The sequence below is a fragment of the Phyllobates terribilis genome, unplaced genomic scaffold (genome assembly GCF_046119375.1).
Source record: "Phyllobates terribilis strain yellow unplaced genomic scaffold, ASM4611937v1 Scaffold_40__1_contigs__length_11209783, whole genome shotgun sequence".
NCBI lineage: Eukaryota > Metazoa > Chordata > Amphibia > Anura > Dendrobatidae > Phyllobates > Phyllobates terribilis.
In genome coordinates, this window is record NW_027362800.1 from 8,708,146 (window position 1) to 8,730,202 (window position 22,057).

The 22,057-nt window shown below is 45.5% G+C and overlaps 16 non-coding genes and 1 pseudogene across 16 annotated transcripts; all 17 read right to left on the minus strand.

The window, feature by feature from the left end:
* Positions 1–851: 851 nt before the first annotated feature.
* On the minus strand, positions 852–1,042 carry LOC141191176 (U2 spliceosomal RNA). Its single transcript, XR_012265175.1, has one exon. It is a non-coding gene; the product is annotated as a U2 spliceosomal RNA (small nuclear RNA).
* A 1,120-nt stretch (positions 1,043–2,162) lies between these two features.
* Positions 2,163–2,353, minus strand: LOC141185525 (U2 spliceosomal RNA). Its single transcript, XR_012260180.1, has one exon. It is a non-coding gene; the product is annotated as a U2 spliceosomal RNA (small nuclear RNA).
* A 1,120-nt stretch (positions 2,354–3,473) lies between these two features.
* On the minus strand, positions 3,474–3,664 carry LOC141184785 (U2 spliceosomal RNA). The gene has a single exon (XR_012259507.1). It is a non-coding gene; the product is annotated as a U2 spliceosomal RNA (small nuclear RNA).
* A 1,121-nt stretch (positions 3,665–4,785) lies between these two features.
* Positions 4,786–4,976, minus strand: LOC141184920 (U2 spliceosomal RNA). The gene has a single exon (XR_012259630.1). It is a non-coding gene; the product is annotated as a U2 spliceosomal RNA (small nuclear RNA).
* A 1,121-nt stretch (positions 4,977–6,097) lies between these two features.
* On the minus strand, positions 6,098–6,288 carry LOC141189761 (U2 spliceosomal RNA). The gene has a single exon (XR_012263807.1). It is a non-coding gene; the product is annotated as a U2 spliceosomal RNA (small nuclear RNA).
* Positions 6,289–7,408: 1,120 nt separating this feature from the next.
* On the minus strand, positions 7,409–7,599 carry LOC141189762 (U2 spliceosomal RNA). Its single transcript, XR_012263808.1, has one exon. It is a non-coding gene; the product is annotated as a U2 spliceosomal RNA (small nuclear RNA).
* Positions 7,600–8,718: 1,119 nt separating this feature from the next.
* On the minus strand, positions 8,719–8,909 carry LOC141189763 (U2 spliceosomal RNA). Its single transcript, XR_012263809.1, has one exon. It is a non-coding gene; the product is annotated as a U2 spliceosomal RNA (small nuclear RNA).
* A 1,120-nt stretch (positions 8,910–10,029) lies between these two features.
* LOC141185898 (U2 spliceosomal RNA) lies at positions 10,030–10,213 on the minus strand. Its single transcript, XR_012260493.1, has one exon. It is a non-coding gene; the product is annotated as a U2 spliceosomal RNA (small nuclear RNA).
* A 789-nt stretch (positions 10,214–11,002) lies between these two features.
* On the minus strand, positions 11,003–11,094 carry LOC141186266 (U2 spliceosomal RNA; annotated as a pseudogene).
* Positions 11,095–12,215: 1,121 nt separating this feature from the next.
* On the minus strand, positions 12,216–12,406 carry LOC141187401 (U2 spliceosomal RNA). The gene has a single exon (XR_012261590.1). It is a non-coding gene; the product is annotated as a U2 spliceosomal RNA (small nuclear RNA).
* Positions 12,407–13,527: 1,121 nt separating this feature from the next.
* LOC141187057 (U2 spliceosomal RNA) lies at positions 13,528–13,718 on the minus strand. The gene has a single exon (XR_012261278.1). It is a non-coding gene; the product is annotated as a U2 spliceosomal RNA (small nuclear RNA).
* Positions 13,719–14,836: 1,118 nt separating this feature from the next.
* Positions 14,837–15,027, minus strand: LOC141189764 (U2 spliceosomal RNA). The gene has a single exon (XR_012263810.1). It is a non-coding gene; the product is annotated as a U2 spliceosomal RNA (small nuclear RNA).
* Positions 15,028–16,151: 1,124 nt separating this feature from the next.
* Positions 16,152–16,342, minus strand: LOC141189767 (U2 spliceosomal RNA). The gene has a single exon (XR_012263812.1). It is a non-coding gene; the product is annotated as a U2 spliceosomal RNA (small nuclear RNA).
* A 1,122-nt stretch (positions 16,343–17,464) lies between these two features.
* Positions 17,465–17,655, minus strand: LOC141185300 (U2 spliceosomal RNA). The gene has a single exon (XR_012259975.1). It is a non-coding gene; the product is annotated as a U2 spliceosomal RNA (small nuclear RNA).
* Positions 17,656–18,776: 1,121 nt separating this feature from the next.
* Positions 18,777–18,967, minus strand: LOC141189768 (U2 spliceosomal RNA). The gene has a single exon (XR_012263813.1). It is a non-coding gene; the product is annotated as a U2 spliceosomal RNA (small nuclear RNA).
* A 1,121-nt stretch (positions 18,968–20,088) lies between these two features.
* LOC141189769 (U2 spliceosomal RNA) lies at positions 20,089–20,279 on the minus strand. The gene has a single exon (XR_012263814.1). It is a non-coding gene; the product is annotated as a U2 spliceosomal RNA (small nuclear RNA).
* A 1,123-nt stretch (positions 20,280–21,402) lies between these two features.
* LOC141189770 (U2 spliceosomal RNA) lies at positions 21,403–21,593 on the minus strand. Its single transcript, XR_012263815.1, has one exon. It is a non-coding gene; the product is annotated as a U2 spliceosomal RNA (small nuclear RNA).
* Positions 21,594–22,057: the final 464 nt, after the last annotated feature.

The window sequence follows — 22,057 nt, forward strand, 5'->3', positions numbered from 1 at the left end:
GGGTGGAACGAGCAGCTGTCTACCCTTAGCAGGAGGGTTGCTGATTAATTACCTCTCCTGCTGCTGCTGCTGCTGGCTGTCCAGCAGCAGACTGAAGGTGGCTGCTGCTGTGCGCAGGTATATAAAGGCTCAGAGCCTATTATGACACGCGCAGCCAGCGTTCCATTGCCACATTCCGTCTACTGCAGGCGGGATACCTGGATGGCTGAATGTCACTGAGAAGCTCACAGAGACCGCCATAAGCAACAGTTTAAAAGATTGCCACAGACTAATCAACCAAACTTTTTGGGTTGGTTTCTCTTTTATAGTCTGCAGGCATTAAATGAAAGAAGTCAGTGTTCCAGCAGAGGGAGACAACGTTTCAGAAAAGGCATTGTAGCAAACCAAAAAAGAAATTTTAAGCGCAGCAGAGTAACCAGCTCACATACCTGTTAGCTCAGGTGAGTTTAAAAGGCTGCTGTTGATAACAAGGGCATTTGCTAAATAGATGGTGTGTGCAACAATATACTGAAAGGTCAATTATATTGTGCAGCTTATCTCACCACCTGTAGTTATTTAGGTGAAAGCTCCAAAATGCTTGCCTAATATGTCTGTTTATCCAAAAGGAAGTATAGAGGGAGAGCTAGATAGATAGCATTGCATTACATTACATTACATGGCAATGCAATGCACAGTTGCTGAAGTTGAACCAAAATGAGCTTGTCATCTGGCTTCTGCAACTTTTAACATGAAAAATCCAATGAGGAGAAGAAAAGCAAAGCCAAAGAGTCCATCCCAAAATCCGACAAACAAGCAAAATGAACAAAAAGCATTGAATTCAATTCTTTCTGATTTTAGAAACTGCATTAAAGAAGGGGTGCACCGGTCCTGGAGATACTGCAATACCAGGTCAATGCGTGGAGTGGACAGAGCAAGCTCTTTTTCCATCTCCCTGTTCTAAAAATCCATTTAATATTTGGTCCCCAGATAGGGGACGTATCAGATATTAAACTGATAAGAACAGATACTACACTTGATCTTAGCCAAAAGGCCGAGAAGCGATAACCAGAATTGGTTTCCGACTACGGTGCCACCCAAGGATTCTGAAAAGTCCATTTGTGGAGATGGCCACCTGGACTCCCGTTAAGAAGACATGCTGTCAACCTCTAGATCCCTCACATGTCTGCACTTTTCGGCTTGCTGCTGCTGCAATCCACGCGTTTTAGATCTGCATAACTCCACCTCTTTTAGCACAGTACCCTCAACCCCCGGCTGTTCCCACCCGCCTCAACACCGTTGGAAGGGAGGAGAACCAATTAAGGCGGGGGGGGGGTGGAACGAGCAGCTGTCTACCCTTAGCAGGAGGGTTGCTGATTAATTACCTCTCCTGCTGCTGCTGCTGCTGGCTGTCCAGCAGCAGACTGAAGGTGGCTGCTGCTGTGCGCAGGTATATAAAGGCTCAGAGCCTATTATGACACGCGCAGCCAGCGTTCCATTGCCACATTCCGTCTACTGCAGGCGGGATACCTGGATGGCTGAATGTCACTGAGAAGCTCACAGAGACCGCCATAAGCAACAGTTTAAAAGAATGCCACAGACTAATCAACCAAACTTTTTGGGTTGGTTTCTCTTTTATAGTCTGCAGGCATTAAATGAAAGAAGTCAGTGTTCCAGCAGAGGGAGACAACGTTTCAGAAAAGGCATTGTAGCAAACCAAAAAAGAAATTTTAAGCGCAGCAGAGTAACCAGCTCACATACCTGTTAGCTCAGGTGAGTTTAAAAGGCTGCTGTTGATAACAAGGGCATTTGCTAAATAGATGGTGTGTGTGCAACAATATACTGAAAGGTCAATTATATTGTGCAGCTTAGCTCACCACCTGTAGTTATTTAGGTGAAAGCTCCAAAATGCTTGCCTAATATGTCTGTTTATCCAAAAGGAAGTATAGAGGGAGAGCTAGATAGATAGCATTGCATTACATTACATTACATGGCAATGCAATGCACAGTTGCTGAAGTTGAACCAAAATGAGCTTGTCATCTGGCTTCTGCAACTTTTAACATGAAAAATCCAATGAGGAGAAGAAAAGCAAAGCCAAAGAGTCCATCCCAAAATCCGACAAACAAGCAAAATGAACAAAAAGCATTGAATTCAATTCTTTCTGATTTTAGAAACTGCATTAAAGAAGGGGTGCACCGGTCCTGGAGATACTGCAATACCAGGTCAATACGTGGAGTGGACAGAGCAAGCTCTTTTTCCATCTCCCTGTTCTAAAAATCCATTTAATATATGGTCCCCAGATAGGGGACGTATCAGATATTAAACTGATAAGAACAGATACTACACTTGATCTTAGTCAAAAGGCCGAGAAGCTATAACCAGAATTGGTTTCCGACTACGGTGCCACCCAAGGATTCTGAAAAGTCCATTTGTGGAGATGGCCACCTCGACTCCCGTTAAGAAGACATGCTGTCAACCTCTAGATCCCTCACATGCCTGCACTTTTCGGCTTGCTGCTGCTGCAATCCACGCGTTTTAGATCTGCATAACTCCACCTCTTTTAGCACAGTACCCTCAACCCCCGGCTGTTCCCACCCGCCTCAACACCGTTGGAAGGGAGGAGAATCAATTAAGGCGGGGGGGGGGTGGAACGAGCAGCTGTCTACCCTTAGCAGGAGGGTTGCTGATTAATTACCTCTCCTGCTGCTGCTGCTGCTGGCTGTCCAGCAGCAGACTGAAGGTGGCTGCTGCTGTGCGCAGGTATATAAAGGATCAGAGCCTATTATGACACGCGCAGCCAGCGTTCCATTGCCACATTCCGTCTACTGCAGGCGGGATACCTGGATGGCTGAATGTCACTGAGAAGCTCACAGAGACCGCCATAAGCAACAGTTTAAAAGAATGCCACAGACTAATCAACCAAACTTTTTGGGTTGGTTTCTCTTTTATAGTCTGCAGGCATTAAATGAAAGAAGTCAGTGTTCCAGCAGAGGGAGACAACGTTTCAGAAAAGGCATTGTAGCAAACCAAAAAAGAAATTTTAAGCGCAGCAGAGTAACAAGCTCACATACCTGTTAGCTCAGGTGAGTTTAAAAGGCTGCTGTTGATAACAAGGGCATTTGCTAAATAGATGGTGTGTGTGCAACAATATACTGAAAGGTCAATTATATTGTGCAGCTTATCTCACCACCTGTAGTTATTTAGGTGAAAGCTCCAAAATGCTTGCCTAATATGTCTGTTTATCCAAAAGGAAGTATAGAGGGAGAGCTAGATAGATAGCATTGCATTACATTACATTACATGGCAATGCAATGCACAGTTGCTGAAGTTGAACCAAAATGAGCTTGTCATCTGGCTTCTGCAACTTTTAACATGAAAAATCCAATGAGGAGAAGAAAAGCAAAGCCAAAGAGTCCATCCCAAAATCCGACAAACAAGCAAAATGAACAAAAAGCATTGAATTCAATTCTTTCTGATTTTAGAAACTGCATTAAAGAAGGGGTGCACCGGTCCTGGAGATACTGCAATACCAGGTCAATGCGTGAAGTGGACAGAGCAAGCTCTTTTTCCATCTCCCTGTTCTAAAAATCCATTTAATATATGGTCCCCAGATAGGGGACCTATCAGATATTAAACTGATAAGAACAGATACTACACTTGATCTTAGCCAAAAGGCCGAGAAGCGATAACCAGAATTGGTTTCCGACTACGGTGCCACCCAAGGATTCTGAAAAGTCCATTTGTGGAGATGGCCACCTGGACTCCCGTTAAGAAGACATGCTGTCAACCTCTAGATCCCTCACATGCCTGCACTTTTCGGCTTGCTGCTGCTGCAATCCACGCGTTTTAGATCTGCATAACTCCACCTCTTTTAGCACAGTACCCTCAACCCCCGGCTGTTCCCACCCGCCTCAACACCGTTGGAAGGGAGGAGAACCAATTAAGGCGGGGGGGGGGGTGGAACGAGCAGCTGTCTACCCTTAGCAGGAGGGTTGCTGATTAATTACCTCTCCTGCTGCTGCTGCTGCTGGCTGTCCAGCAGCAGACTGAAGGTGGCTGCTGCTGTGCGCAGGTATATAAAGGCTCAGAGCCTATTATGACACGCGCAGCCAGCGTTCCATTGCCACATTCCGTCTACTGCAGGCGGGATACCTGGATGGCTGAATGTCACTGAGAAGCTCACAGAGACCGCCATAAGCAACAGTTTAAAAGAATGCCACAGACTAATCAACCAAACTTTTTGGGTTGGTTTCTCTTTTATAGTCTGCAGGCATTAAATGAAAGAAGTCAGTGTTCCAGCAGAGGGAGACAACGTTTCAGAAAAGGCATTGTAGCAAACCAAAAAAGAAATTTTAAGCGCAGCAGAGTAACCAGCTCACATACCTGTTAGCTCAGGTGAGTTTAAAAGGCTGCTGTTGATAACAAGGGCATTTGCTAAATAGATGGTGTGTGTGCAACAATATACTGAAAGGTCAATTATATTGTGCAGCTTATCTCACCACCTGTAGTTATTTAGGTGAAAGCTCCAAAATGCTTGCCTAATATGTCTGTTTATCCAAAAGGAAGTATAGAGGGAGAGCTAGATAGATAGCATTGCATTACATTACATTACATGGCAATGCAATGCACAGTTGCTGAAGTTGAACCAAAATGAGCTTGTCATCTGGCTTCTGCAACTTTTAACATGAAAAATCCAATGAGGAGAAGAAAAGCAAAGCCAAAGAGTCCATCCCAAAATCCGACAAACAAGCAAAATGAACAAAAAGCATTGAATTCAATTCTTTCTGATTTTAGAAACTGCATTAAAGAAGGGGTGCACCGGTCCTGGAGATACTGCAATACCAGGTCAATGCGTGGATTGGACAGAGCAAGCTCTTTTTCCATCTCCCTGTTCTAAAAATCCATTTAATATATGGTCCCCAGATAGGGGACGTATCAGATATTAAACTGATAAGAACAGATACTACACTTGATCTTAGCCAAAAGGCCGAGAAGCGATAACCAGAATTGGTTTCCGACTACGGTGCCACCCAAGGATTCTGAAAAGTCCATTTGTGGAGATGGCCACCTGGACTCCCGTTAAGAAGACATGCTGTCAACCTCTAGATCCCTCACATGCCTGCACTTTTCGGCTTGCTGCTGCTGCAATCCACGCGTTTTAGATCTGCATAACTCCACCTCTTTTAGCACAGTACCCTCAACCCCCGGCTGTTCCCACCCGCCTCAACACCGTTGGAAGGGAGGAGAACCAATTAAGGCGGGGGGGGGGGTGGAACGAGCAGCTGTCTACCCTTAGCAGGAGGGTTGCTGATTAATTACCTCTCCTGCTGCTGCTGCTGCTGGCTGTCCAGCAGCAGACTGAAGGTGGCTGCTGCTGTGCGCAGGTATATAAAGGCTCAGAGCCTATTATGACACGCGCAGCCAGCGTTCCATTGCCACATTCCGTCTACTGCAGGCGGGATACCTGGATGGCTGAATGTCACTGAGAAGCTCACAGAGACCGCCATAAGCAACAGTTTAAAAGAATGCCACAGACTAATCAACCAAACTTTTTGGGTTGGTTTCTCTTTTATAGTCTGCAGGCATTAAATGAAAGAAGTCAGTGTTCCAGCAGAGGGAGACAACGTTTCAGAAAAGGCATTGTAGCAAACCAAAAAAGAAATTTTAAGCGCAGCAGAGTAACCAGCTCACATACCTGTTAGCTCAGGTGAGTTTAAAAGGCTGCTGTTGATAACAAGGGCATTTGCTAAATAGATGGTGTGTGTGCAACAATATACTGAAAGGTCAATTATATTGTGCAGCTTATCTCACCACCTGTAGTTATTTAGGTGAAAGCTCCAAAATGCTTGCCTAATATGTCTGTTTATCCAAAAGGAAGTATAGAGGGAGAGCTAGATAGATAGCATTGCATTACATTACATTACATGGCAATGCAATGCACAGTTGCTGAAGTTGAACCAAAATGAGCTTGTCATCTGGCTTCTGCAACTTTTAACATGAAAAATCCAATGAGGAGAAGAAAAGCAAAGCCAAAGAGTCCATCCCAAAATCCGACAAACAAGCAAAATGAACAAAAAGCATTGAATTCAATTCTTTCTGATTTTAGAAACTGCATTAAAGAAGGGGTGCACCGGTCCTGGAGATACTGCAATACCAGGTCAATGCGTGGAGTGGACAGAGCAAGCTCTTTTTCCATCTCCCTGTTCTAAAAATCCATTTAATATATGGTCCCCAGATAGGGGACGTATCAGATATTAAACTGATAAGAACAGATACTACACTTGATCTTAGCCAAAAGGCCGAGAAGCGATAACCAGAATTGGTTTCCGACTACGGTGCCACCCAAGGATTCTGAAAAGTCCATTTGTGGAGATGGCCACCTGGACTCCCGTTAAGAAGACATGCTGTCAACCTCTAGATCCCTCACATGCCTGCACTTTTCGGCTTGCTGCTGCTGCAATCCACGCGTTTTAGATCTGCATAACTCCACCTCTTTTAGCACAGTACCCTCAACCCCCGGCTGTTCCCACCCGCCTCAACACCGTTGGAAGGGAGGAGAACCAATTAAGGCGGGGGGGGGGTGGAACGAGCAGCTGTCTACCCTTAGCAGGAGGGTTGCTGATTAATTACCTCTCCTGCTGCTGCTGCTGCTGGCTGTCCAGCAGCAGACTGAAGGTGGCTGCTGCTGTGCGCAGGTATATAAAGGCTCAGAGCCTATTATGACACGCGCAGCCAGCGTTCCATTGCCACATTCCGTCTACTGCAGGCGGGATACCTGGATGGCTGAATGTCACTGAGAAGCTCACAGAGACCGCCATAAGCAACAGTTTAAAAGAATGCCACAGACTAATCAACCAAACTTTTTGGGTTGGTTTCTCTTTTATAGTCTGCAGGCATTAAATGAAAGAAGTCAGTGTTCCAGCAGAGGGAGACAACGTTTCAGAAAAGGCATTGTAGCAAACCAAAAAAGAAATTTTAAGCGCAGCAGAGTAACCAGCTCACATACCTGTTAGCTCAGGTGAGTTTAAAAGGCTGCTGTTGATAACAAGGGCATTTGCTAAATAGATGGTGTGTGTGCAACAATATACTGAAAGGTCAATTATATTGTGCAGCTTATCTCACCACCTGTAGTTATTTAGGTGAAAGCTCCAAAATGCTTGCCTAATATGTCTGTTTATCCAAAAGGAAGTATAGAGGGAGAGCTAGATAGATAGCATTGCATTACATTACATTACATGGCAATGCAATGCACAGTTGCTGAAGTTGAACCAAAATGAGCTTGTCATCTGGCTTCTGCAACTTTTAACATGAAAAATCCAATGAGGAGAAGAAAAGCAAAGCCAAAGAGTCCATCCCAAAATCCGACAAACAAGCAAAATGAACAAAAAGCATTGAATTCAATTCTTTCTGATTTTAGAAACTGCATTAAAGAAGGGGTGCACCGGTCCTGGAGATACTGCAATACCAGGTCAATGCGTGGAGTGGACAGAGCAAGCTCTTTTTCCATCTCCCTGTTCTAAAAATCCATTTAATATATGGTCCCCAGATAGGGGACGTATCAGATATTAAACTGATAAGAACAGATACTACACTTGATCTTAGCCAAAAGGCCGAGAAGCGATAACCAGAATTGGTTTCCGACTATGGTGCCACCCAAGGATTCTGAAAAGTCCATTTGTGGAGATGGCCACCTGGACTCCCGTTAAGAAGACATGCTGTCAACCTCTAGATCCCTCACATGCCTGCACTTTTCGGCTTGCTGCTGCTGCAATCCACGCGTTTTAGATCTGCATAACTCCACCTCTTTTAGCACAGTACCCTCAACCCCCGGCTGTTCCCACCTGCCTCAACACCGTTGGAAGGGAGGAGAACCAATTAAGGTGGGGGGGGGTGGAACGAGCAGCTGTCTACCCTTAGCAGGAGGGTTGCTGATTAATTACCTCTCCTGCTGTTGCTGCTGCTGGCTGTCCAGCAGCAGACTGAAGGTGGCTGCTGCTGTGCGCAGGTATATAAAGGCTCAGAGCCTATTATGACACGCGCAGCCAGCGTTCCATTGCCACATTCCGTCTACTGCAGGCGGGATACCTGGATGGCTGAATGTCACTGAGAAGCTCACAGAGACCGCCATAAGCAACAGTTTAAAAGAATGCCACAGACTAATCAACCAAACTTTTTGGGTTGGTTTCTCTTTTATAGTCTGCAGGCATTAAATGAAAGAAGTCAGTGTTCCAGCAGAGGGAGACAACGTTTCAGAAAAGGCATTGTAGCAAACCAAAAAAGAAATTTTAAGCGCAGCAGAGTAACCAGCTCACATACCTGTTAGCTCAGGTGAGTTTAAAAGGCTGCTGTTGATAACAAGGGCATTTGCTAAATAGATGGTGTGTGTGCAACAATATACTGAAAGGTCAATTATATTGTGCAGCTTATCTCACCACCTGTAGTTATTTAGGTGAAAGCTCCAAAATGCTTGCCTAATATGTCTGTTTATCCAAAAGGAAGTATAGAGGGAGAGCTAGATAGATAGCATTGCATTACATTACTTTACATGGCAATGCAATGCACAGTTGCTTAAGTTGAACCAAAATGAGCTTGTCATCTGGCTTCTGCAACTTTTAACATGAAAAATCCAATGAGGAGAAGAAAAGCAAAGCCAAAGAGTCCATCCCAAAATCCGACAAACAAGCAAAATGAACAAAAAGCATTGAATTCAATTCTTTCTGATTTTAGAAACTGCATTAAAGAAGGGGTGCACCGGTCCTGGAGATACTGCAATACCAGGTCAATGCGTGGAGTGGACAGAGCAAGCTCTTTTTCCATCTCCCTGTTCTAAAAATCCATTTAATATATGGTCCCCAGATAGGGGACGTATCAGATATTAAACTGATAAGAACAGATACTACACTTGATCTTAGCCAAAAGGCCGAGAAGCGATAACCAGAATTGGTTTCCGACTACGGTGCCACCCAAGGATTCTGAAAAGTCCATTTGTGGAGATGGCCACCTGGACTCCCGTTAAGAAGACATGCTGTCAACCTCTAGATCCCTCACATGCCTGCACTTTTCGGCTTGCTGCTGCTGCAATCCACGCGTTTTAGATCTGCATAACTCCACCTCTTTTAGCACAGTACCCTCAACCCCCGGCTGTTCCCACCCGCCTCAACACCGTTGGAAGGGAGGAGAACCAATTAAGGCGGGGGGGGGGTGGAACGAGCAGCTGTCTACCCTTAGCAGGAGGGTTGCTGATTAATTACCTCTCCTGCTGCTGCTGCTGCTGGCTGTCCAGCAGCAGACTGAAGGTGGCTGCTGCTGTGCGCAGGTATATAAAGGCTCAGAGCCTATTATGACACGCGCAGCCAGCGTTCCATTGCCACATTCCGTCTACTGCAGGCGGGATACCTGGATGGCTGAATGTCACTGAGAAGCTCACAGAGACCGCCATAAGCAACAGTTTAAAAGAATGCCACAGACTAATCAACCAAACTTTTTGGGTTGGTTTCTCTTTTATAGTCTGCAGGCATTAAATGAAAGAAGTCAGTGTTCCAGCAGAGGGAGACAACGTTTCAGAAAAGGCATTGTAGCAAACCAAAAAAGAAATTTTAAGCGCAGCAGAGTAACCAGCTTACATACCTGTTAGCTCAGGTGAGTTTAAAAGGCTGCTGTTGATAACAAGGGCATTTGCTAAATAGATGGTGTGTGTGCAACAATATACTGAAAGGTCAATTATATTGTGCAGCTTATCTCACCACCTGTAGTTATTTAGGTGAAAGCTCCAAAATGCTTGCCTAATATGTCTGTTTATCCAAAAGGAAGTATAGAGGGAGAGCTAGATAGATAGCATTGCATTACATTACATTACATGGCAATGCAATGCACAGTTGCTGAAGTTGAACCAAAATGAGCTTGTCATCTGGCTTCTGCAACTTTTAACATGAAAAATCCAATGAGGAGAAGAAAAGCAAAGCCAAAGAGTCCATCCCAAAATCCGACAAACAAGCAAAATGAACAAAAAGCATTGAATTCAATTCTTTCTGATTTTAGAAACTGCATTAAAGAAGGGGTGCACCGGTCCTGGAGATACTGCAATACCAGGTCAATGCGTGGAGTGGACAGAGCAAGCTCTTTTTCCATCTCCCTGTTCTAAAAATCCATTTAATATATGGTCCCCAGATAGGGGACGTATCAGATATTAAACTGATAAGAACAGATTTTTTTTTTTTTTCGAAAGCCCGAATTCGTGTACAAAACCCGAGTGCGCTTAAAAAAGTGACAAGTGCCACAAAAAAAGTGCACTAGGATGCTGGTCTTCTTGAAACCCTCTCCAAAAGGAGAAGGGTCCCCCAAACCATTCCCCGTCCCTCCGAGCCAGAAGGCCACAGCGAGGAACAGGGACAAAAAGCCACCTCCAGCCGAAGCCAGAGGCGACCCAATCTTACCCCCAGCACCTGCCCGAGTTCTCACCCGAGCAAGGCACTGGGAGCCAAAGACTGTGCTCCCCTCCCGGAAGAGTGGAGCCAACAACGCTCTCCTCCCGAAAGAGGAGAGCCAGGGGGGTTCAGGGGGTAGCGGAACCTGATGGCCACACACTCCCCCCCTAGACCTGCCAAGAGAGGAACCCGTAAGGGAACCGCATCCCGAAAAAATCCTAGTAGGACGTGACACACGTGAATAAGTGGACACACAGTGACAAAGAAATTAAATAAATAGTGAAGGTTTCACAGTATAATACTGCCCGGACCTTCGACCGGGAATTGAAAAATTCCCCATCCTAAGGCCAGAAGGCCCGGAATAAGGGTGTGTGCGAAGAAAGAAAATTTGAAGTGCTTGTGCAAATGTGCCATAAACTCAAGTGGGGTTCCCAATCCCAGTGAGTTAAGGCACCCCAGGGTCACCATTCCTGGGGCACTTCACACTTCGGGCTTTCGATCTTCCCCGGCCCAATGGCGTCGTTCCTGGGGGGCCATGCTTTCCACCAGATGACTATATTAGCCACCTGGCGTACTAACAAGCGCCTAAACCCCAGTGTGCATAATGTATCAATCTACTAGGGCGGCCAACATCCAAAACCGCCTTTTCGAAAGATACTACACTTGATCTTAGCCAAAAGGCCGAGAAGCGATAACCAGAATTGGTTTCCGACTACGGTGCCACCCAAGGATTCTGAAAAGTCCATTTGTGGAGATGGCCACCTGGACTCCCGTTAAGAAGACATGCTGTCAACCTCTAGATCCCTCACATGCCTGCACTTTTCGGCTTGCTGCTGCTGCAATCCACGCGTTTTAGATCTGCATAACTCCACCTCTTTTAGCACAGTACCCTCAACCCCCGGCTGTTCCCACCCGCCTCAACACCGTTGGAAGGGAGGAGAACCAATTAAGGCGGGGGGGGGGGTGGAACGAGCAGCTGTCTACCCTTAGCAGGAGGGTTGCTGATTAATTACCTCTCCTGCTGCTGCTGCTGCTGGCTGTCCAGCAGCAGACTGAAGGTGGCTGCTGCTGTGCGCAGGTATATAAAGGCTCAGAGCCTATTATGACACGCGCAGCCAGCGTTCCATTGCCACATTCCGTCTACTGCAGGCGGGATACCTGGATGGCTGAATGTCACTGAGAAGCTCACAGAGACCGCCATAAGCAACAGTTTAAAAGAATGCCACAGACTAATCAACCAAACTTTTTGGGTTGGTTTCTCTTTTATAGTCTGCAGGCATTAAATGAAAGAAGTCAGTGTTCCAGCAGAGGGAGACAACGTTTCAGAAAAGGCATTGTAGCAAACCAAAAAAGAAATTTTAAGTGCAGCAGAGTAACCAGCTCACATACCTGTTAGCTCAGGTGAGTTTAAAAGGCTGCTGTTGATAACAAGGGCATTTGCTAAATAGATGGTGTGTGTGCAACAATATACTGAAAGGTCAATTATATTGTGCAGCTTATCTCACCACCTGTAGTTATTTAGGTGAAAGCTCCAAAATGCTTGCCTAATATGTCTGTTTATCCAAAAGGAAGTATAGAGGGAGAGCTAGATAGATAGCATTGCATTACATTACATTACATGGCAATGCAATGCACAGTTGCTGAAGTTGAACCAAAATGAGCTTGTCATCTGGCTTCTGCAACTTTTAACATGAAAAATCCAATGAGGAGAAGAAAAGCAAAGCCAAAGAGTCCATCCCAAAATCCGACAAACAAGCAAAATGAACAAAAAGCATTGAATTCAATTCTTTCTGATTTTAGAAACTGCATTAAAGAAGGGGTGCACCGGTCCTGGAGATACTGCAATACCAGGTCAATGCGTGGAGTGGACAGAGCAAGCTCTTTTTCCATCTCCATGTTCTAAAAATCCATTTAATATATGGTCCCCAGATAGGGGACGTATCAGATATTAAACTGATAAGAACAGATACTACACTTGATCTTAGCCAAAAGGCCGAGAAGCGATAACCAGAATTGGTTTCCGACTACGGTGCCACCCAAGGATTCTGAAAAGTCCATTTGTGGAGATGGCCACCTGGACTCCCGTTAAGAAGACATGCTGTCAACCTCTAGATCCCTCACATGCCTGCACTTTTCGGCTTGCTGCTGCTGCAATCCACGCGTTTTAGATCTGCATAACTCCACCTCTTTTAGCACAGTACCCTCAACCCCCGGCTGTTCCCACCCGCCTCAACACCGTTGGAAGGGAGGAGAACCAATTAAGGCGGGGGGGGGGGTGGAACGAGCAGCTGTCTACCCTTAGCAGGAGGGTTGCTGATTAATTACCTCTCCTGCTGCTGCTGCTGCTGGCTGTCCAGCAGCAGACTGAAGGTGGCTGCTGCTGTGCGCAGGTATATAAAGGCTCAGAGCCTATTATGACACGCGCAGCCAGCGTTCCATTGCCACATTCCGTCTACTGCAGGCGGGATACCTGGATGGCTGAATGTCACTGAGAAGCTCACAGAGACCGCCATAAGCAACAGTTTAAAAGAATGCCACAGACTAATCAACCAAACTTTTTGGGTTGGTTTCTCTTTTATAGTCTGCAGGCATTAAATGAAAGAAGTCAGTGTTCCAGCAGAGGGAGACAACGTTTCAGAAAAGGCATTGTAGCAAACCAAAAAAGAAATTTTAAGCGCAGCAGAGTAACCAGCTCACATACCTGTTAGCTCAGGTGAGTTTAAAAGGCTGCTGTTGATAACAAGGGCATTTGCTAAATAGATGGTGTGTGTGCAACAATATACTGAAAGGTCAATTATATTGTGCAGCTTATCTCACCACCTGTAGTTATTTAGGTGAAAGCTCCAAAATGCTTGCCTAATATGTCTGTTTATCCAAAAGGAAGTATAGAGGGAGAGCTAGATAGATAGCATTGCATTACATTACATTACATGGCAATGAAATGCACAGTTGCTGAAGTTGAACCAAAATGAACTTGTCATCTGGCTTCTGCAACTTTTAACATGAAAAATCCAATGAGGAGAAGAAAAGCAAAGCCAAAGAGTCCATCCCAAAATCCGACAAACAAGCAAAATGAACAAAAAGCATTGAATTCAATTCTTTCTGATTTTAGAAACTGCATTAAAGAAAGGGTGCACCGGTCCTGGAGATACTGCAATACCAGGTCAATGCGTGGAGTGGACAGAGCAAGCTCTTTTTCCATCTCCCTGTTCTAAAAATCCATTTAATATATGGTCCCCAGATAGGGGACGTATCAGATATTAAACTGATAAGAACAGATACTACACTTGATCTTAGCCAAAAGGCCGAGAAGCGATAACCAGAATTGGTTTCCGACTACGGTGCCACCCAAGGATTCTGAAAAGTCCATTTGTGGAGATGGCCATCTGGACTCCCGTTAAGAAGACATGCTGTCAACCTCTAGATCCCTCACATGCCTGCACTTTTCGGCTTGCTGCTGCTGCAATCCACGCGTTTTAGATGTGCATAACTCCACCTCTTTTAGCACAGTACCCTCAACCCCCGGCTGTTCCCACCCGCCTCAACACCGTTGGAAGGGAGGAGAACCAATTAAGGCGGGGGGGGTGGAACGAGCAGCTGTCTACCCTTAGCAGGAGGGTTGCTGATTAATTACCTCTCCTGCTGCTGCTGCTGCTGGCTGTCCAGCAGCAGACTGAAGGTGGCTGCTGCTGTGCGCAGGTATATAAAGGCTCAGAGCCTATTATGACACGCGCAGCCAGCGTTCCATTGCCACATTCCGTCTACTGCAGGCGGGATACCTGGATGGCTGAATGTCACTGAGAAGCTCACAGAGACCGCCATAAGCAACAGTTTAAAAGAATGCCACAGACTAATCAACCAAACTTTTTGGGTTGGTTTCTCTTTTATAGTCTGCAGGCATTAAATGAAAGAAGTCAGTGTTCCAGCAGAGGGAGACAACGTTTCAGAAAAGGCATTGTAGCAAACCAAAAAAGAAATTTTAAGCGCAGCAGAGTAACCAGCTCACATACCTGTTAGCTCAGGTGAGTTTAAAAGGCTGCTGTTGATAACAAGGGCATTTGCTAAATAGATGGTGTGTGTGCAACAATATACTGAAAGGTCAATTATATTGTGCAGCTTATCTCACCACCTGTAGTTATTTAGGTGAAAGCTCCAAAATGCTTGCCTAATATGTCTGTTTATCCAAAAGGAAGTATAGAGGGAGAGCTAGATAGATAGCATTGCATTACATTACATTACATGGCAATGCAATGCACAGTTGCTGAAGTTGAACCAAAATGAGCTTGTCATCTGGCTTCTGCAACTTTTAACATGAAAAATCCAATGAGGAGAAGAAAAGCAAAGCCAAAGAGTCCATCCCAAAATCCGACAAACAAGCAAAATGAACAAAAAGCATTGAATTCAATTCTTTCTGATTTTAGAAACTGCATTAAAGAAGGGGTGCACCGGTCCTGGAGATACTGCAATACCAGGTCAATGCGTGGAGTGGACAGAGCAAGCTCTTTTTCCATCTCCCTGTTCTAAAAATCCATTTAATATATGGTCCCCAGATAGGGGACGTATCAGATATTAAACTGATAAGAACAGATACTACACTTGATCTTAGCCAAAAGGCCGAGAAGCGATAACCAGAATTGGTTTCCGACTACGGTGCCACCCAAGGATTCTGAAAAGTCCATTTGTGGAGATGGCCACCTGGACTCCCGTTAAGAAGACATGCTGTCAACCTCTAGATCCCTCACATGCCTGCACTTTTCGGCTTGCTGCTGCTGCAATCCACGCGTTTTAGATCTGCATAACTCCACCTCTTTTAGCACAGTACCCTCAACCCCCGGCTGTTCCCACCCGCCTCAACACCGTTGGAAGGGAGGAGAACCAATTAAGGCGGGGGGGGGGGGGGTGGAACGAGCAGCTGTCTACCCTTAGCAGGAGGGTTGCTGATTAATTACCTCTCCTGCTGCTGCTGCTGCTGGCTGTCCAGCAGCAGACTGAAGGTGGCTGCTGCTGTGCGCAGGTATATATAGGCTCAGAGCCTATTATGACACGCGCAGCCAGCGTTCCATTGCCACATTCCGTCTACTGCAGGCGGGATACCTGGACGGCTGAATGTCACTGAGAAGCTCACAGAGACCGCCATAAGCAACAGTTTAAAAGAATGCCACAGACTAATCAACCAAACTTTTTGGGTTGGTTTCTCTTTTATAGTCTGCAGGCATTAAATGAAAGAAGTCAGTGTTCCAGCAGAGGGAGACAACGTTTCAGAAAAGGCATTGTAGCAAACCAAAAAAGAAATTTTAAGCGCAGCAGAGTAACCAGCTCACATACCTGTTAGCTCAGGTGAGTTTAAAAGGCTGCTGTTGATAACAAGGGCATTTGCTAAATAGATGGTGTGTGTGCAACAATATACTGAAAGGTCAATTATATTGTGCAGCTTATCTCACCACCTGTAGTTATTTAGGTGAAAGCTCCAAAATGCTTGCCTAATATGTCTGTTTATCCAAAAGGAAGTATAGAGGGAGAGCTAGATAGATAGCATTGCATTACATTACATTACATGGCAATGCAATGCACAGTTGCTGAAGTTGAACCAAAATGAGCTTGTCATCTGGCTTCTGCAACTTTTAACATGAAAAATCCAATGAGGAGAAGAAAAGCAAAGCCAAAGAGTCCATCCCAAAATCCGACAAACAAGCAAAATGAACAAAAAGCATTGAATTCAATTCTTTCTGATTTTAGAAACTGCATTAAAGAAGGGGTGCACCGGTCCTGGAGATACTGCAATACCAGGTCAATGCGTGGAGTGGACAGAGCAAGCTCTTTTTCCATCTCCCTGTTCTAAAAATCCATTTAATATATGGTCCCCAGATAGGGGACGTATCAGATATTAAACTGATAAGAACAGATACTACACTTGATCTTAGCCAAAAGGCCGAGAAGCGATAACCAGAATTGGTTTCCGACTACGGTGCCACCCAAGGATTCTGAAAAGTCCATTTGTGGAGATGGCCACCTGGACTCCCGTTAAGAAGACATGCTGTCAACCTCTAGATCCCTCACATGCCTGCACTTTTCGGCTTGCTGCTGCTGCAATCCACGCGTTTTAGATCTGCATAACTCCACCTCTTTTAGCACAGTACCCTCAACCCCCGGCTGTTCCCACCCGCCTCAACACCGTTGGAAGGGAGGAGAACCAATTAAGGCGGGGGGGGGGGGTGGAACGAGCAGCTGTCTACCCTTAGCAGGAGGGTTGCTGATTAATTACCTCTCCTGCTGCTGCTGCTGCTGGCTGTCCAGCAGCAGACTGAAGGTGGCTGCTGCTGTGCGCAGGTATATATAGGCTCAGAGCCTATTATGACACGCGCAGCCAGCGTTCCATTGCCACATTCCGTCTACTGCAGGCGGGATACCTGGACGGCTGAATGTCACTGAGAAGCTCACAGAGACCGCCATAAGCAACAGTTTAAAAGAATGCCACAGACTAATCAACCAAACTTTTTGGGTTGGTTTCTCTTTTATAGTCTGCAGGCATTAAATGAAAGAAGTCAGTGTTCCAGCAGAGGGAGACAACGTTTCAGAAAAGGCATTGTAGCAAACCAAAAAAGAAATTTTAAGCGCAGCAGAGTAACCAGCTCACATACCTGTTAGCTCAGGTGAGTTTAAAAGGCTGCTGTTGATAACAAGGGCATTTGCTAAATAGATGGTGTGTGTGCAACAATATACTGAAAGGTCAATTATATTGTGCAGCTTATCTCACCACCTGTAGTTATTTAGGTGAAAGCTCCAAAATGCTTGCCTAATATGTCTGTTTATCCAAAAGGAAGTATAGAGGGAGAGCTAGATAGATAGCATTGCATTACATTACATTACATGGCAATGCAATGCACAGTTGCTGAAGTTGAACCAAAATGAGCTTGTCATCTGGCTTCTGCAACTTTTAACATGAAAAATCCAATGAGGAGAAGAAAAGCAAAGCCAAAGAGTCCATCCCAAAATCCGACAAACAAGCAAAATGAACAAAAAGCATTGAATTCAATTCTTTCTGATTTTAGAAACTGCATTAAAGAAGGGGTGCACCGGTCCTGGAGATACTGCAATACCAGGTCAATGCGTGGAGTGGACAGAGCAAGCTCTTTTTCCATCTCCCTGTTCTAAAAATCCATTTAATATATGGTCCCCAGATAGGGGACGTATTAGATATTAAACTGATAAGAACAGATACTACACTTGATCTTAGCCAAAAGGCCGAGAAGCGATAACCAGAATTGGTTTCCGACTACGGTGCCACCCAAGGATTCTGAAAAGTCCATTTGTGGAGATGGCCACCTGGACTCCCGTTAAGAAGACATGCTGTCAACCTCTAGATCCCTCACATGCCTGCACTTTTCGGCTTGCTGCTGCTGCAATCCACGCGTTTTAGATTTGCATAACTCCACCTCTTTTAGCACAGTACCCTCAACCCCCGGCTGTTCCCACCCGCCTCAACACCGTTGGAAGGGAGGAGAACCAATTAAGGCGGGGGGGGGGGTGGAACGAGCAGCTGTCTACCCTTAGCAGGAGGGTTGCTGATTAATTACCTCTCCTGCTGCTGCTGCTGCTGGCTGTCCAGCAGCAGACTGAAGGTGGCTGCTGCTGTGCGCAGGTATATAAAGGCTCAGAGCCTATTATGACACGCGCAGCCAGCGTTCCATTGCCACATTCCGTCTACTGCAGGCGGGATACCTGGATGGCTGAATGTCACTGAGAAGCTCACAGAGACCGCCATAAGCAACAGTTTAAAAGAATGCCACAGACTAATCAACCAAACTTTTTGGGTTGGTTTCTCTTTTATAGTCTGCAGGCATTAAATGAAAGAAGTCAGTGTTCCAGCAGAGGGAGACAACGTTTCAGAAAAGGCATTGTAGCAAACCAAAAAAGAAATTTTAAGCGCAGCAGAGTAACCAGCTCACATACCTGTTAGCTCAGGTGAGTTTAAAAGGCTGCTGTTGATAACAAGGGCATTTGCTAAATAGATGGTGTGTGTGCAACAATATACTGAAAGGTCAATTATATTGTGCAGCTTATCTCACCACCTGTAGTTATTTAGGTGAAAGCTCCAAAATGCTTGCCTAATATGTCTGTTTATCCAAAAGGAAGTATAGAGGGAGAGCTAGATAGATAGCATTGCATTACATTACATTACATGGCAATGCAATGCACAGTTGCTGAAGTTGAACCAAAATGAGCTTGTCATCTGGCTTCTGCAACTTTTAACATGAAAAATCCAATGAGGAGAAGAAAAGCAAAGCCAAAGAGTCCATCCCAAAATCCGACAAACAAGCAAAATGAACAAAAAGCATTGAATTCAATTCTTTCTGATTTTAGAAACTGCATTAAAGAAGGGGTGCACCGGTCCTGGAGATACTGCAATACCAGGTCAATGCGTGGAGTGGACAGAGCAAGCTCTTTTTCCATCTCCCTGTTCTAAAAATCCATTTAATATATGGTCCCCAGATAGGGGACGTATCAGATATTAAACTGATAAGAACAGATACTACACTTGATCTTAGCCAAAAGGCCGAGAAGCGATAACCAGAATTGGTTTCCGACTACGGTGCCACCCAAGGATTCTGAAAAGTCCATTTGTGGAGATGGCCACCTGGACTCCCGTTAAGAAGACATGCTGTCAACCTCTAGATCCCTCACATGCCTGCACTTTTCGGCTTGCTGCTGCTGCAATCCACGCGTTTTAGATCTGCATAACTCCACCTCTTTTAGCACAGTACCCTCAACCCCCGGCTGTTCCCACCCGCCTCAACACCGTTGGAAGGGAGGAGAACCAATTAAGGCGGGGGGGGGGGTGGAACGAGCAGCTGTCTACCCTTAGCAGGAGGGTTGCTGATTAATTACCTCTCCTGCTGCTGCTGCTGCTGGCTGTCCAGCAGCAGACTGAAGGTGGCTGCTGCTGTGCGCAGGTATATAAAGGCTCAGAGCCTATTATGACACGCGCAGCCAGCGTTCCATTGCCACATTCCGTCTACTGCAGGCGGGATACCTGGATGGCTGAATGTCACTGAGAAGCTCACAGAGACCGCCATAAGCAACAGTTTAAAAGAATGCCACAGACTAATCAACCAAACTTTTTGGGTTGGTTTCTCTTTTATAGTCTGCAGGCATTAAATGAAAGAAGTCAGTGTTCCAGCAGAGGGAGACAACGTTTCAGAAAAGGCATTGTAGCAAACCAAAAAAGAAATTTTAAGCGCAGCAGAGTAACCAGCTCACATACCTGTTAGCTCAGGTGAGTTTAAAAGGCTGCTGTTGATAACAAGGGCATTTGCTAAATAGATGGTGTGTGTGCAACAATATACTGAAAGGTCAATTATATTGTGCAGCTTATCTCACCACCTGTAGTTATTTAGGTGAAAGCTCCAAAATGCTTGCCTAATATGTCTGTTTATCCAAAAGGAAGTATAGAGGGAGAGCTAGATAGATAGCATTGCATTACATTACATTACATGGCAATGCAATGCACAGTTGCTGAAGTTGAACCAAAATGAGCTTGTCATCTGGCTTCTGCAACTTTTAACATGAAAAATCCAATGAGGAGAAGAAAAGCAAAGCCAAAGAGTCCATCCCAAAATCCGACAAACAAGCAAAATGAACAAAAAGCATTGAATTCAATTCTTTCTGATTTTAGAAACTGCATTAAAGAAGGGGTGCACCGGTCCTGGAGATACTGCAATACCAGGTCAATGCGTGGAGTGGACAGAGCAAGCTCTTTTTCCATCTCCCTGTTCTAAAAATCCATTTAATATATGGTCCCCAGATAGGGGACGTATCAGATATTAAACTGATAAGAACAGATACTACACTTGATCTTAGCCAAAAGGCCGAGAAGCGATAACCAGAATTGGTTTCCGACTACGGTGCCACCCAAGGATTCTGAAAAGTCCATTTGTGGAGATGGCCACCTGGACTCCCGTTAAGAAGACATGCTGTCAACCTCTAGATCCCTCACATGCCTGCACTTTTCGGCTTGCTGCTGCTGCAATCCACGCGTTTTAGATCTGCATAACTCCACCTCTTTTAGCACAGTACCCTCAACCCCCGGCTGTTCCCACCCACCTCAACACCGTTGGAAGGGAGGAGAACCAATTAAGGCGGGGGGGGGGGGGTGGAACGAGCAGCTGTCTACCCTTAGCAGGAGGGTTGCTGATTAATTACCTCTCCTGCTGCTGCTGCTGCTGGCTGTCCAGCAGCAGACTGAAGGTGGCTGCTGCTGTGCGCAGGTATATAAAGGCTCAGAGCCTATTATGACACGCGCAGCCAGCGTTCCATTGCCACATTCCGTCTACTGCAGGCGGGATACCTGGATGGCTGAATGTCACTGAGAAGCTCACAGAGACCGCCATAAGCAACAGTTTAAAAGAATGCCACAGACTAATCAACCAAACTTTTTGGGTTGGTTTCTCTTTTATAGTCTGCAGGCATTAAATGAAAGAAGTCAGTGTTCCAGCAGAGGGAGACAACGTTTCAGAAAAGGCATTGTAGCAAACCAAAAAAGAAATTTTAAGCGCAGCAGAGTAACCAGCTCACATACCTGTTAGCTCAGGTGAGTTTAAAAGGCTGCTGTTGATAACAAGGGCATTTGCTAAATAGATGGTGTGTGTGCAACAATATACTGAAAGGTCAATTATATTGTGCAGCTTATCTCACCACCTGTAGTTATTTAGGTGAAAGCTCCAAAATGCTTGCCTAATATGTCTGTTTATCCAAAAGGAAGTATAGAGGGAGAGCTAGATAGATAGCATTGCATTACATTACATTACATGGCAATGCAATGCACAGTTGCTGAAGTTGAACCAAAATGAGCTTGTCATCTGGCTTCTGCAACTTTTAACATGAAAAATCCAATGAGGAGAAGAAAAGCAAAGCCAAAGAGTCCATCCCAAAATCCGACAAACAAGCAAAATGAACAAAAAGCATTGAATTCAATTCTTTCTGATTTTAGAAACTGCATTAAAGAAGGGGTGCACCGGTCCTGGAGATACTGCAATACCAGGTCAATGCGTGGAGTGGACAGAGCAAGCTCTTTTTCCATCTCCCTGTTCTAAAAATCCATTTAATATATGGTCCCCAGATAGGGGACGTATCAGATATTAAACTGATAAGAACAGATACTACACTTGATCTTAGCCAAAAGGCCGAGAAGCGATAACCAGAATTGGTTTCCGACTACGGTGCCACCCAAGGATTCTGAAAAGTCCATTTGTGGAGATGGCCACCTGGACTCCCGTTAAGAAGACATGCTGTCAACCTCTAGATCCCTCACATGCCTGCACTTTTCGGCTTGCTGCTGCTGCAATCCACGCGTTTTAGATCTGCATAACTTCACCTCTTTTAGCACAGTACCCTCAACCCCCGGCTGTTCCCACCCGCCTCAACACCGTTGGAAGGGAGGAGAACCAATTAAGGCGGGGGGGGGTGGAACGAGCAGCTGTCTACCCTTAGCAGGAGGGTTGCTGATTAATTACCTCTCCTGCTGCTGCTGCTGCTGGCTGTCCAGCAGCAGACTGAAGGTGGCTGCTGCTGTGCGCAGGTATATAAAGGCTCAGAGCCTATTATGACACGCGCAGCCAGCGTTCCATTGCCACATTCCGTCTACTGCAGACGGGATACC